A 12,830-nucleotide genomic window follows, 5' to 3' on the forward strand; every position below is an offset into this window, starting at 1 on the left:
ATAGGGGAAGATATCAAGTAATTAACCCTGTTTGACCATTTAAATTATAGTACACTTTGCTTGCATTTCATAAACACTGGACTCAGGTGAATAGAGGAGAAACTGAAAAAGGAAATGAATTTTTTTTTAATTATTTTATTTTTAATTTCTTTATTTTTCCTGTTGTACTGAATTTTTCTGGGTTTCGTGAAGAAACTAAATGTCCCTTTAATGCAATTGACATTTTGCTTCCAAAGTCTTCACACAGTTCTTTTTTTTTTTTTTTTTTTTTCAATCTTGACTCCTTGCTTCTTATTTTCATCAGAACAATATCTACATTTTTTATTACTGGAGCAATTTGACTCAAAAATATCTTATGGACTGTATCCTATATTTATCCGTCTTGCAGAAATTGCCCCAGATACCCCACAGAACTTAGATCTTTGCCAATTTTAAATATAACAGAGATCTTGACCTTTAATTAAATGTGAAATCTTACTGACTGTTTGGTACTTGAGGTTCTAGATCATCATCATTGATTTTTAATTTTGGAGGCTCTCATGTGGAAGCCTTGACCTTAGTATCCTTCAGTTGAATCTTACATTATTTTCTCACACAATTAAAAGAGAATTCATCCATGGAAGAGAAGGCAGCAGGCAGATTGAAAAGACCAGAAGACCAGCAAATTAAAAGGCTGTAAATAAATAAATAAAATAGAACAACTTATGACAAATTATTAGAATTAAAATCAGAGTCTGTTCTTAAAATTCAGAGAGCTTCATATATTTGTTTTTGTTTCAGAATTGAAAGAGGATACAGTCCTGAGCCCGCAATTCCAAAGTGTGCCACATTATTTTAATGACAATTTTACCTGCTTGTTTCTTCCTTGTTATGAACTATGTTTTCCCATTTTGTCATTTTCATTCATAGCACCTTCAAAATAGGGTTTCACTAATTTAATTGTTTAAATTAAATCACGTGTTCTTTATAGAATCTTTATTTCATACAAAGCCTTTATATAGAGTATATAGAATACATTCCCCTAATATTTTAGAACAGTAAGTATAGTCAGTATTTTTGTGTCTTCTGTAAGAAGAACCACTTAGTTGCCCCAGGTGTGTCTACAATGCTTGCAGGTTTGCTAATAGTGATAAAACAACATTACTGTTATTTCATTTCAGCTCTCATCAAATTCTGGAGCTTTGTTAGTTCCTGAGAAGAGTACATGAGAAAATCCACTTTTATTTGCAGTGTCCACATGTCTAGATAAATCTTCTATCATTTAGGAAAAGATATAAATGTATGTTTTTAAGTATTAAAAATAGAAGACAACTTTAAATGGAAAAAATATTTCATTGAAAATCAAGACTTTTTAATGCTTTCATGATAATTTGATCAATTGAATTTTTCATTAATAGTGAGTTTAATTCAATGATAGGGAAAGATGTTCCTGCAGCTGTAATTAAAAATATGTTTGAATGTTTGAATGTGGTGGAATCCTGTGGAAATGTTCAGGGTGGGAACATATTATCTTGTGTTCTGTATCTTTAACGCTGTAGAGTTTTAAGGCAATTTCTTAACTTTTATTCTTTCAGGAAAAAGTTAACATTTCCTATGTCTAATATAAGCATCCACTCACCCTCCACTTCACATTACTTTTCACAGACTTAATAGTGATATTATATCTTCAATATAAGTATATGAACCAAAGTACTACCTTAGCAATAGAAGCAAGAAAGAAAGTTTCAGTCTGGCCTAGTTGGTTGACCTCACAGTTTCTACTAGTTGTTTTACTGGAAATGCAAATTGAACTCCCATAATTAATTTTTTATTGCCTGGTATACAGGTAGCTTTCCCCTACAGGGAAGAAGAAAAGAAGAGGATGATACACTGTTTTGATATTTTATGTATTGATAAAAAATAGATGATTATATCTTAAAAGCTCAGTATGTTATCATGAGGAAAAACAAACAAACAAACAAAAAAAGCATTTCAGTTGAGAAGAGGAATGTTTAATGGTCTACTGACTAGAAAGCTAACAGCTAGTTTCTCAAGTAAAATGTCAGTTTGTTCTTTCTTTCTTCTTTCTAGAATGAAGCATCAAAATGCGCTCAATCACTAAGATGAAAATAAGAGGTAAAAAGCAGATCCTCTGGTATAGTTTTGAATAAAAAGGAAAGAATTGTCTGTTATTCTGATTTCTGCTGGTAGATATACCTAAAAACATGCCTTTAGTATCTCTGGGAGATCTTTATAGAATTCTTAGTTCTTACAAACAGTGAGACTTTTAGATTATTTATTTATTGACTTTTACTCTAGTTTTGTATTAAATTTTTACTTCAGACAGGAAAATGCTGTGATTATGAGTCTGTAGGTATCTGACTTACAGCTTTAAATTACTTCCCTCATTTCTTGCAGTGTTGATAGATATTTAAAGTAATTTTATCTCTTACTTGCTGTTAATGTGTCCATTTCATCCTATGATTCCCTTCTCCCCTCAACTGCTTATTTCTGCACCTTTGTCAGTCTATCAGGTCTGCATCAAAGTGAACATTTTTGCAGTTGTGCAGAGCTCGAGACTTGGAAACTGAAATGGACTTGGAAACTATCTGAAATGAAAACCATGAAATAAAAACAACAACAAAATGACTATGCAGTCATATATGCACCTTCCCAGGTGAACACAGGGCAGTTCAGCTGAGGAAGCAGATGAGACTGGTGGGAGCTCTGAATCTGGCGCTGAGCAGAAAACTATGTTATTCTAAGCTATTCTTAGAGAATTCCACATTCCTATATTTGCAAAGTTAAAATGTGCCCATATTCTGATAACTGTTTATTATCATTCTCTCACTATGTACTTCATTCTTTTTCACATCACTTCTACAGGCATATTAAAACATTTATTACTACTTTCTCCCACTCACAGAAATCTAAAAATTAAATTATTTTACTTTCACTAGCTTCGAGTTTGGCCTTATGCATAAATCTTCACTTCAGAGATTAAAAAATTTTGTAGCTTTCTACAATCACATTTTTAACTTCGTAAATAGTCAGTTGCTAATTGCTCAGAAAATGCTAATTTTTAAAATCTTTTTAAAAGCTATGTTCCACTACATTTCAAGTTTATTACATTAGTTTTCATCATTGATTTTTAAATTAATTCATCTTAATTGTAGAAGATTTGGTACACTAATTCTTATCTTTTCATTTACTGTCATTACTAAAATTTTCAGTGCTGTACAGTTTATTCTCTGTGATAATGGTATTACATGAAGATTTCATTTTTTTAAGGCAGTTTTACTGGATAGTCTGTTACATAATCTTGCCTCAGTTTAATTTATACATATCAAGAATGTTTCAAACTGTGCTACTTGTGATTTCTCATGGTATTTCTACAACAGTGGAGCCAGCATAACAATCAAAATTACCCCTGTATGTTAAACATTGTCCCTCCTGTGACATAACTCTTCAATTATTACTTTCTGCCTCTTAGGCAGTTATGTTTTTTTTATTATTATTTTTATTGTATTTATTTCTTTATTTTAGGTAATGATTAAAATTGAACACAGATTACTTTCTGCATCTTAGGCAGACAATAATTTATTATAAGGAATGATAATAAGGCATATCATGTCTTCCTCATTCTTGTTCAATTTACTTTGCTGGTATCATCCAAAATCGTGCTGTGCAAAGAAGCAAAAATAATAAACAAAATATTACTCTATGTACTGGAAAATAAATTGAAATTAGCAATTCAGAATATTAAATAGCATTAACAGTTTATCACTATTTACAGGAAGCAGTTTATAATGTTTATCAATCCAAACACCACTGAAGCATTATTTCATTTTATGAATTGCTGCATTCTGAATGGTTATATGCATATGAAATCATTGAAAATATAATCTAATCTCTGACACCCACTGCATATTCATATACTTCTATCCATTGTATGATTGTACTGAGAAACTTCTAGAATATATTTGAAACTCAATGTTCAATATACTGCAAATATAAACATACAGATAAAGAGAAGGTAGTTCAGTGTGTTTGCCACTATAATTTTAAAAATGTTTATTGCTTTAATGCATGTGTTTTCTGGTTATAATATTTAAATCAGATATAAGAAAAACTTATAAAAGAAACACGCCTTGTTTCCTACCTGTGCAACCTTTGTCAGAAAGGTTGGACTCGATCTCTGGAGGTCGCTTCCAACCTCTACAATTCTGTGATTCTGTGAATCCCAACATTTTCTAGTTTTTATAGTTGAGCCTATGTAATCAAACTTCATTAGAAGAATAGCTTCTCATGAAATAGATTTATGTTTATTTATGTCTCTGCAGATTTTATGGGTGTATGAAACTTTGCCTTTCAAAAATAACATGCCCTCTGTTGATGTAAGTATATGCAAGTATGTAAGTATAAATGTGTGACTAGTTCTGTTTAGGGAGGCATATATCAATCATAGAATGGAATAACAGAATCACAGAATTCTATGAGTTGGAAGAAATTCTTATATGTCATCTTGTCCGAGTGTCCTGCATGAAAAGGGACATCTACAGCTTGATCAGGCTGCTCAGAGTCCAGCCCATTTGGATCTTGACTGTCCATGGACAGAGCATCCACCACCTCTCTAGGTAACCTGCTCCAGTGCCTCAAAACCCTTATTGTAAAAAACTTTCTTATATCCAATCAAAATCTAAATGAAAACATTTCCTCTTGTCCTATTGCAATAGCCCCCTCTGAAGAGTCTGTCCTATTTCTTACAGACACCCTTTAGATACTGAAAAGCCAATAATCGGGTCTCCCCAGAGCCTTCTCTTCTGGCTGAACAGCCTCAGCACTCTCAGCCTGTCCTTGTAAAGGAGGTGTTCCATCTTTGGATCCTTTTGGTGTCCCCTTTCTGGAGGCACTACAACAGGTCCACATCTCTTCTGTGCTGAGGACTCCACATCTGGACACAGTAGTTTCACTAGCAGAATCACATCCTTCTAACCTGCTGGCCACACTTCTTTTGATGTAGCCCAGGATCTGATTGGCTTTCTGGGCTGTGAGGGCACATTGCTTGCTTATGTCCAGCTTCTTATCCACCAGTACTCCCATGCCCTTTTTGTCAGGGCAGTGTTCGATCCTTTCATCCCCCAGTTTGTACTGTTATGGTGGATCGCCATGACTGAGGTGCAAGACCTTGCACTTGGCTTTGTTGAACCTCATGAGGTTCTCCTTGACACACTGCTCAAGCCTGTCTAGGTGTCTCTAAATGGCATGCTGTCCCCTAGGCATGTGGACCCTACCAGACATATTATCTGATCCATGTCTATAAATATCTAAGGAGTGGGAGGCAAAGGGACAAGGAGAGAATATTCTCATCACTATGCAGTGATAGGGTGAGGGGAAATTGTCACAAATTGAAGCATAGGAAGTTCTGAACAAATATACGTGGGAACTTCTTCACAGTAAGGGTGACAGAGCACTGGAACAGGCTGCCCAGAGAGGTTGTGGAGTCTCCTTCTCTGGAGTTCAAGACCTGCCTGAATGACTACCTATGTTTAAGGAGCCTGCTTTGTCAGCAGGGTTGGACTAGATGATCTCTAGAGGTCCCTTTCAATCCCTATAATTCTGTGATTCTGTTATTCTGTGTCATCCACAAACTTTCTGAGGGTGATCCCACTCTTGATGTCATTGATGAAGATATAAAAAGGGCACTGATCCCAGTGCAAACCCCAGAGGGACACAGCTTTTCACTGATCTCCTTCCAGACACTGAACCATTTACCACCAATCTTCAAGTATGATCTTGCAACCAGTTACTTGTTCATTGAACAGTCCACCTATTGGATCTATATCTTTTGAATTTGGAAATAAGAATGAGGGATTGTGCCATAAAGGCTTTACTGAAATTCAGATAGATGACATCAGGGGCTCTTCCCTTATTCAGTATTTCAATTATGCTGCCACAGGAGGCCACTAGGGGTGGTCAGGAAGGATCAACCCTTGGTGAAGCCATACTGGTTATCCTGTACCATCTGTCTCTCTTCCATTTGCCTTAGAATACCTTCCAGAAGAATCTGATCCATGACATTCCCTGAGGTTAGGCACTGAAATGACCTTAACAACTCAGTAGTTCCCTGGGTCATCCTTTCTACCCTTCTTAAAAATGGGTGCGAGTTGCCAGGGACTTCACCTGGCCACCATATTTCAGATATCATTGAGAGTGTCTTGATAACCATGTCATCCTTTATTTAAGTAAATTTAACTTGCTACTAGTCTCATTTATAAATAAAATCTAAATTCCAAGTACAGATAAACATTTGAGCAGATATAAAGCATTATAAAATCTGGTAAACTGTCATCCATATTGGAAGTATGGAAATGGAAACTTTATTCACAATTTATATACATTTACATGTTCATGAATAAATGAGCATCTATCTTCTAATAATTACTCATCTATTAATGAAGCAGATATGCTGTGCAAGTTGAAATTATGGAAAAAATATTTTCCATCCCATTAATTCTTTTTGTACATTTCTGTGTAAGACATCCCTTAGGCAGTGTTGTAGTAGAATGTAGAGCTAAGACTAGCTCCTGGCTGAGGTACAACCTAACCAGTTGCTCAATGATGTCCATGTAAACTTTGCACTTTGGTATGTTCCTAAAGCTATTTACCTTCTTCCACTATTTCTTGTTGTGAAAAGGCTGTGCTCAGAGGTTTCAAACTGAATTAATTCTGGCATTTTGAACAGTAAAAACATAAGTTTTAATTATAAGATAAATCTGAAGGAATTAATACAACAGCCAAAATCAGATAGTGTGGGCATGACTTAGTTAGGCTGTTTATTTGGTATCAGAGCTGGAAAATATACTATCTTCATTTCATTTGGCCATGTAAAAGTATCCAGTTAGGTGGCAAGGCTTTCAAAGCACATTGCAGTTAGGGTGGAGTATGTAGCAGTACTGACCTGAGATAACCCAAGTGAGAAAACGAAAAGATAAACTACAATAAATAAATAAATAAACAGATAAATAAATAAGTAAATGTGTATTACTGAATGTAGAACCAGAAGACCAGTATATGTGGAGGAAAAATATTTGGAGCAAAAATACTAAACATTATGTAACTACAAGGAGGAAAAATGGCAACAAGAGAAGGGGGAAAACTTTTTTAAGTATACAACTATTAAAAAAATAAATAATGTGTGTTCTCTTTACAACAGTCATAGATCCAATTTACAATGTCTTGAAAATAAATGGAAGATTCATTTTCATCTTGTACAATACTGACAGGCAACCCAGAGTAATGGATTTACCCATATATACTTAAGCTATTGATGCTGCAAAATATGGTAGAACACATAATGGGAGGAAGGATATCAAGCACTTTTTTATCCAGCATCTACAATGTGGATTTTATCTCAGTCATACTCCTTTTAAAGGGGATTTATATTATTTTTAGCACCTCAGATGATTACTGGGAGCTCTTGCTTTAACAGAAAAGGACAGATATTAATAATGCATTTAGAATTAATGGGTTTTGAGTAATTGAAGAGATTTGTTCTTTGCTTCATAACAGAAGTAATCTCATCTGTAATGAGAAAGATTGAAGTGGTTCGTGTTCTTTGGAGTTGGAAGTTCATTGCAATTAACTGGTTTCTACACCATTCCACCTGTGTTCCTTAAATAAGATTTCATGTTAGAATTCATTGGCAGTTAAACTTCCCAGTACCTGACTACCAAAGCCAAGCATCCAGCACATGTCTAGTGGCAGAGGAGCACAGGTGGTTTCATTTACCTTTTCATTGTTGAGTGTATAACACCTCTATGCACAGGTTTTCCAAGTTATCAGATATTTACAGCAAACTGTCAAGTCTCACCTCTACAGGGTTTTCATTTGAATTGTCACAGAAATTTATGGAACAGGAAATTAAAGGTGAATAGCTTAAGCAAAGTTTAATATGAAAGAGAAATCTCTGGCTGAACTGTCATGTGTCTACTTATTGCACATTTCTTGATCAAGTGATATGTAAAATTTTTATGTTGTAATGTGACATATTCCAGATATTCTGGCAATAGTCTTCATACCTACACAAGCTTACTTAAAACTTTGCTTTAAAGTAAGGTATGAATCTGCAAATGACTGCTACAGCTCTAACGCTGAAAAAAGCTTGATCAACTATTTGGTGTACACCAATATCCTTCACCTTTACTTCATTCATTCTGATAAAGACTCCTTAACAGTTTGGACCTAATTCAGACATCTATTGAAGAATGAATTTTAGCAATCACTATATCTGCCCATGAACTATGCAGCAGACTGTCTGAGGAATGTCTACAATATAATATGGCCGTAGTTGCTCAGATGATTATTTTTCAAAGTGAAAAAAATGGGACTATTCTAGCTATATTTAATCAGAATAGCATGAACTCCAAGGAGCAAGGTAGACATAAAATCAAAGAAATAGTTTTAACTCAAAGGCTAGCTAAGGGCTATAAGTTACAGAGGGCAAGAACTTGAAAGCTACATGATAAAGCTGGGTAGCCAAATTACAAGGTGCTTTTTCGGTCTAGTCCTTAACGAAAACTCAAAATGAGTTTTCAGTGATATTGACTTCTTTCTACTTGAAGGACAATTTGTAAAGGAGGGACTATAAACAATAAATATATTAAAGAAAAGGGAAGGGAAGGGAAGGGAAGGGAAGGGAAGGGAAGGGAAGGGAAGGGAAGGGAAGGGAAGGGAAGGGAAGGGAAGGGAAGGGAAGGGAAGGGAAGGGAAGGGAAGGGAAGGGAAGGGAAGGGAAGGGAAGGGAAGGGAAGGGAAGGGAAGGGAAGGGAAGGGAAGGGAAGGGAAGGGAAGGGAAGGGAAGGGAAGGGAAGGGAAGGGAAGGGAAGGGAAGGGAAGGGAAGGGAAGGGAAGGGAAGGGAAGGGAAGGGAAATCTGTTGAAATTTTTGAGATAAGAGATAAGAGACATTAGAGAAATTAAAATTCCTGCCTTGAGAAAGGCAATAGCAGCATTCCCATTTAATCAATGGTTATTTAGGATTTCAACCAGAAATACGTGCTGAGTATGAGTAAAGGAAATATTATTCTGCTTTCTAATCTAACATTTTAAGTTTATGTACAATCTGTATTTCACAGTAGAAAGCTTTAGAAACTTCATAGAATGAAACAGAAACAAATAACTTTATTACTCAAAACATAAAGTTATTTCAATGACAAAACTAAAAACATCAGAACTTTGTGGAGAAAATTTTAGCATGAGAACAGTGCCAATGTTCTTAATAAAAATACATAATCTTTGTAAAACAGCTCTTGTAGTTCATTATCTATTGCTGTACTTCATATTGCTGTAACAGAAGAGTCAGAGGGAAAAAATCTACTGAATAACATCATCTACTTATTTCTTAACTGTGTATTTGTGTATCTGTGTATGTGAAAATTAAATTTATTTCAGAATAAGTATTAATAAAATTGGTATATTGGTATGTGGAGCTTTCTTGACACTAACCTTCAAGAAAAATAGGAAAATCGCATTTATACATTTATAAATAACTGATTTAACTACAGATTACTCATGGTATAGTTCAATAGATATTAAACATTTATTTTAAGTAGTATTTCAGAATAAAAGATACATGTACTTATATTGTTTCCTACACACCTGAATTATCACTGCAGGCCTTTTCCTCAGAGGGAGAAAGTTTGTTTAATGTTTAGAATTACAACATTGAAAATATTTTCAGAAAATATACATTATTTTTTATATTGAAGGGTAAGATTTAATTAGATGTAACATATTTGTCAAATAGTTGTCAATTGAAAATATATTTTTACTGTATTTAAAAGCACAAATGTGAATATATGATTATTTAATTTTTTGAGGGAAAAAACAGCAAAAATGACAGATTTTTTCAAGTTATCTTTAATAAAGAGAGAACTATTTCCAACAAATGCATACATATAGGCTTTTGTAGCCATTTTACTGAACATTAGTGTGGTAGCTGGAATTATTTTTTAAATTGTATTTGACAGGATGTTTTGTTTTCCAAATCTGTGTTTGTATAGAATATGCCAGAATGACACTTTCAAATATTAATTAGCTGTTCAAACATGTTGTGTATCAAAGCACATCTGCTCTGTGGCACAACACACAAAAACAACAACAACAAAAAAAAAAACAAAAAAACAACCAAACCAAATGGCACATTAGCTTTTCAGATGGCATGATAGGGTCATGTAGATCAACTTCTTCCTAGCTCCACTCAGAGACTTTAATTCGTATCTTGTGGTTTATGATATTATTTGCATTTTCAAAGGGACTGTGCTGGCATTCCAAAATTTTCTCAACTTAACTTTTCTTTTTCAAAATTGTTATATCCTTATGCATCTCCTTATAGTCATTGGACATTTTTTTTTCCTTTTTCTTTTTTTTTTTTTTTTTTTTTTTTTTGCACACTATTTATTTACATCCTTCTGGGGACCACCTTTCCGTAAAGCCTGAAATTCTTCCTTAAGTCATCATTTTTTCTGTTTCTGAAAATTACTGCATGGGATAGGGAAATATAGTAGCTCTGTGTATGTAAAAGTTTTTGAAAAAGGGAATACATTTTGGGAAGATAAAATGCAGCCATGCAAAGCTGTGTTCTGATAATAATTTAAAAGATGTTTGAAAAAAATTGTCAATTTAGGTGAAATTCTTTAATAATGATACTAGTAATGATGAATGCGTTAGTTACTCAATAGACCAAAAGTTTTATTGCTATATATATGTTGTTCCATGTTTGTTTACAAATAGAAAGTAGTATGGAATTTTAGAAATTACAGTCACACTAGTCCTATTTGTGGTTGACTATTTCAGCCTATTAGAAAACTGAGCACACTGAATTACATCTGAGTATAAAAGCTAATTTTGAAGTTGGTACTACTGATAGGTTGCAAATTGCATTTGCAGTATGACATGCAGATGATATTTTCTGCTTATATTAACTGAATGTTTTGAAATGGTGCTCTTGATGAGAGAAGTAAAAGAAAAACAGATTTCCATTACCAGGCAGAACTTCAGAGCTCATTTCACTGATGGCAACTGAAGTAGTTTTGGTATTTTTTCTGTTCTCAAAAAGAATAATAATATTTTAAGTGTAGATAGAGCAGGCATTAAAAAAAAAACATTTAATGTTGCATATTATTTTCCACTTATCTACTTATCTTGACTTCTTTATTATTTTTATTTTTATTTATTCTTCCCCCAGATGCTTAGTTAAAAAATAAAAATACTGTTGAAACTGATAGTCTTTCTTCTCATTTTTGTCCACTTTTTTTCCTACTTGAGCAACTAACTTGCAGTATATCACAGCTGTCAGTATAATGAGAGAAAACATCATGATGCAGCAGAACTTAGTCAATTCAATTATATAGAAGATGCAGTGAAATTATTTTTGATAGAGATGCACCTGCTGAGGCTTCCTACTAGGCTAGTCGCCAATTAGATACTATGTAAAAAGTTATTAGAAAGTTCATTTAAACAATTTCTCTCTCAACTGTGGCAGGGTAACATTTCCCTGACAGAAGGGTCAAAAAGCTCTGAAGAGATGTTTGCTTCACAAGTAAGGCAGATTATATAGACTTGTCCTAGTAAAGGTCAACCAAAGACCTAGACCATCTTTAAAAAAATGCAAAGGTCTAAGACCAACACCAAAAAGATGATTTTTTTCTTAAAGAAAGAAGACTGCTAAAATATCACTGTCTGCCACTGCATGTCTAACAGTGGCAAAAATAACAAATTAATAAAAGACAGAAGAAGCTTATTACAGAAAATGTTCAAGAAAAAGGAGACCAAGTGTTGTCAGTCTTCTACTGGAAGCTTTACTGTTTGCATTTTGGATTAAACTCTCCACGTCAGTCCTACTAGGAAGAATAATTTAAGTCACAAGGTGAATGACCCTCTTATGTAGGTCTGCTCATTGTGTTACATCAGAAACTAAGGCAAGAGCTTATTGTGCCAACATAAAAGAAAAGTCTCCCATAAATATATTCATACCCAGAATTTGTTTATCACATGATACTCATCCAATTTCTCAAGAAGGTAATAAATCACTACTGGAGCTCAGATATTCCTGACTGCTAGAGTCTCTACTATGTGATATTAGTAAAGCTTATTTTGCCTATGTGTTGCAATACCTTCGTGCCATTTTTCTCATAAACTAAAGTGATTACTGAAGTAAAACTGCAATCTTGTACAGTCCACATCAGTTTGCAATACTGCCATTCTATATTGCTCTATATATGGAGATATGTTTCAGTAGTGTGAAAAAGATGCATAACCCATTCCATATAGCTTTATCAACCACTTGTTTCAAACATGTTTGAATACTGTACCTGGAAAAAAAAAATGTTGTCCCTTTGGGAGCTGTTCCAAAATTTCAAGAACATTTGCTCTAGATATCAGGAATAAAAGATCCATCTTCTTACAGTTGAATAATGATAATTCACTTTGTAGAGCTGGACAGCAGATGAATATCACACCATTGATATACATCTATAAAAACATTTATTAAAATGTATTATGAGATTATACATAGGGTTCTTCAGTAATTTCCAAAAATTATTTTAGCAACAACTAATGGGGGTTCTCAGAGACTGTTTTCTTAATGAGCTATTTTCATCTAGTACATTGAACTAAAGAATGAAACAACACATTTTCAAAAATATAAACAATATAAACAGTAACAAATGATGCAGGCCGGAGGATGAAAGGATTCAGTACAGCCCTGCTGAAAAGAACTTTGAGATACTGGTGGATGGGAAGCTGGATATGAGCCAAGTATACAAGTAGAAAAGTTATTCTCTGTATATT

Source organism: Cyrtonyx montezumae, unplaced genomic scaffold (assembly GCF_038088225.1).
Source record: "Cyrtonyx montezumae isolate F1298 unplaced genomic scaffold, pur_monq_1.0 scaffold_3, whole genome shotgun sequence".
NCBI classification, from domain to species: Eukaryota; Metazoa; Chordata; class Aves; order Galliformes; family Odontophoridae; genus Cyrtonyx; species Cyrtonyx montezumae.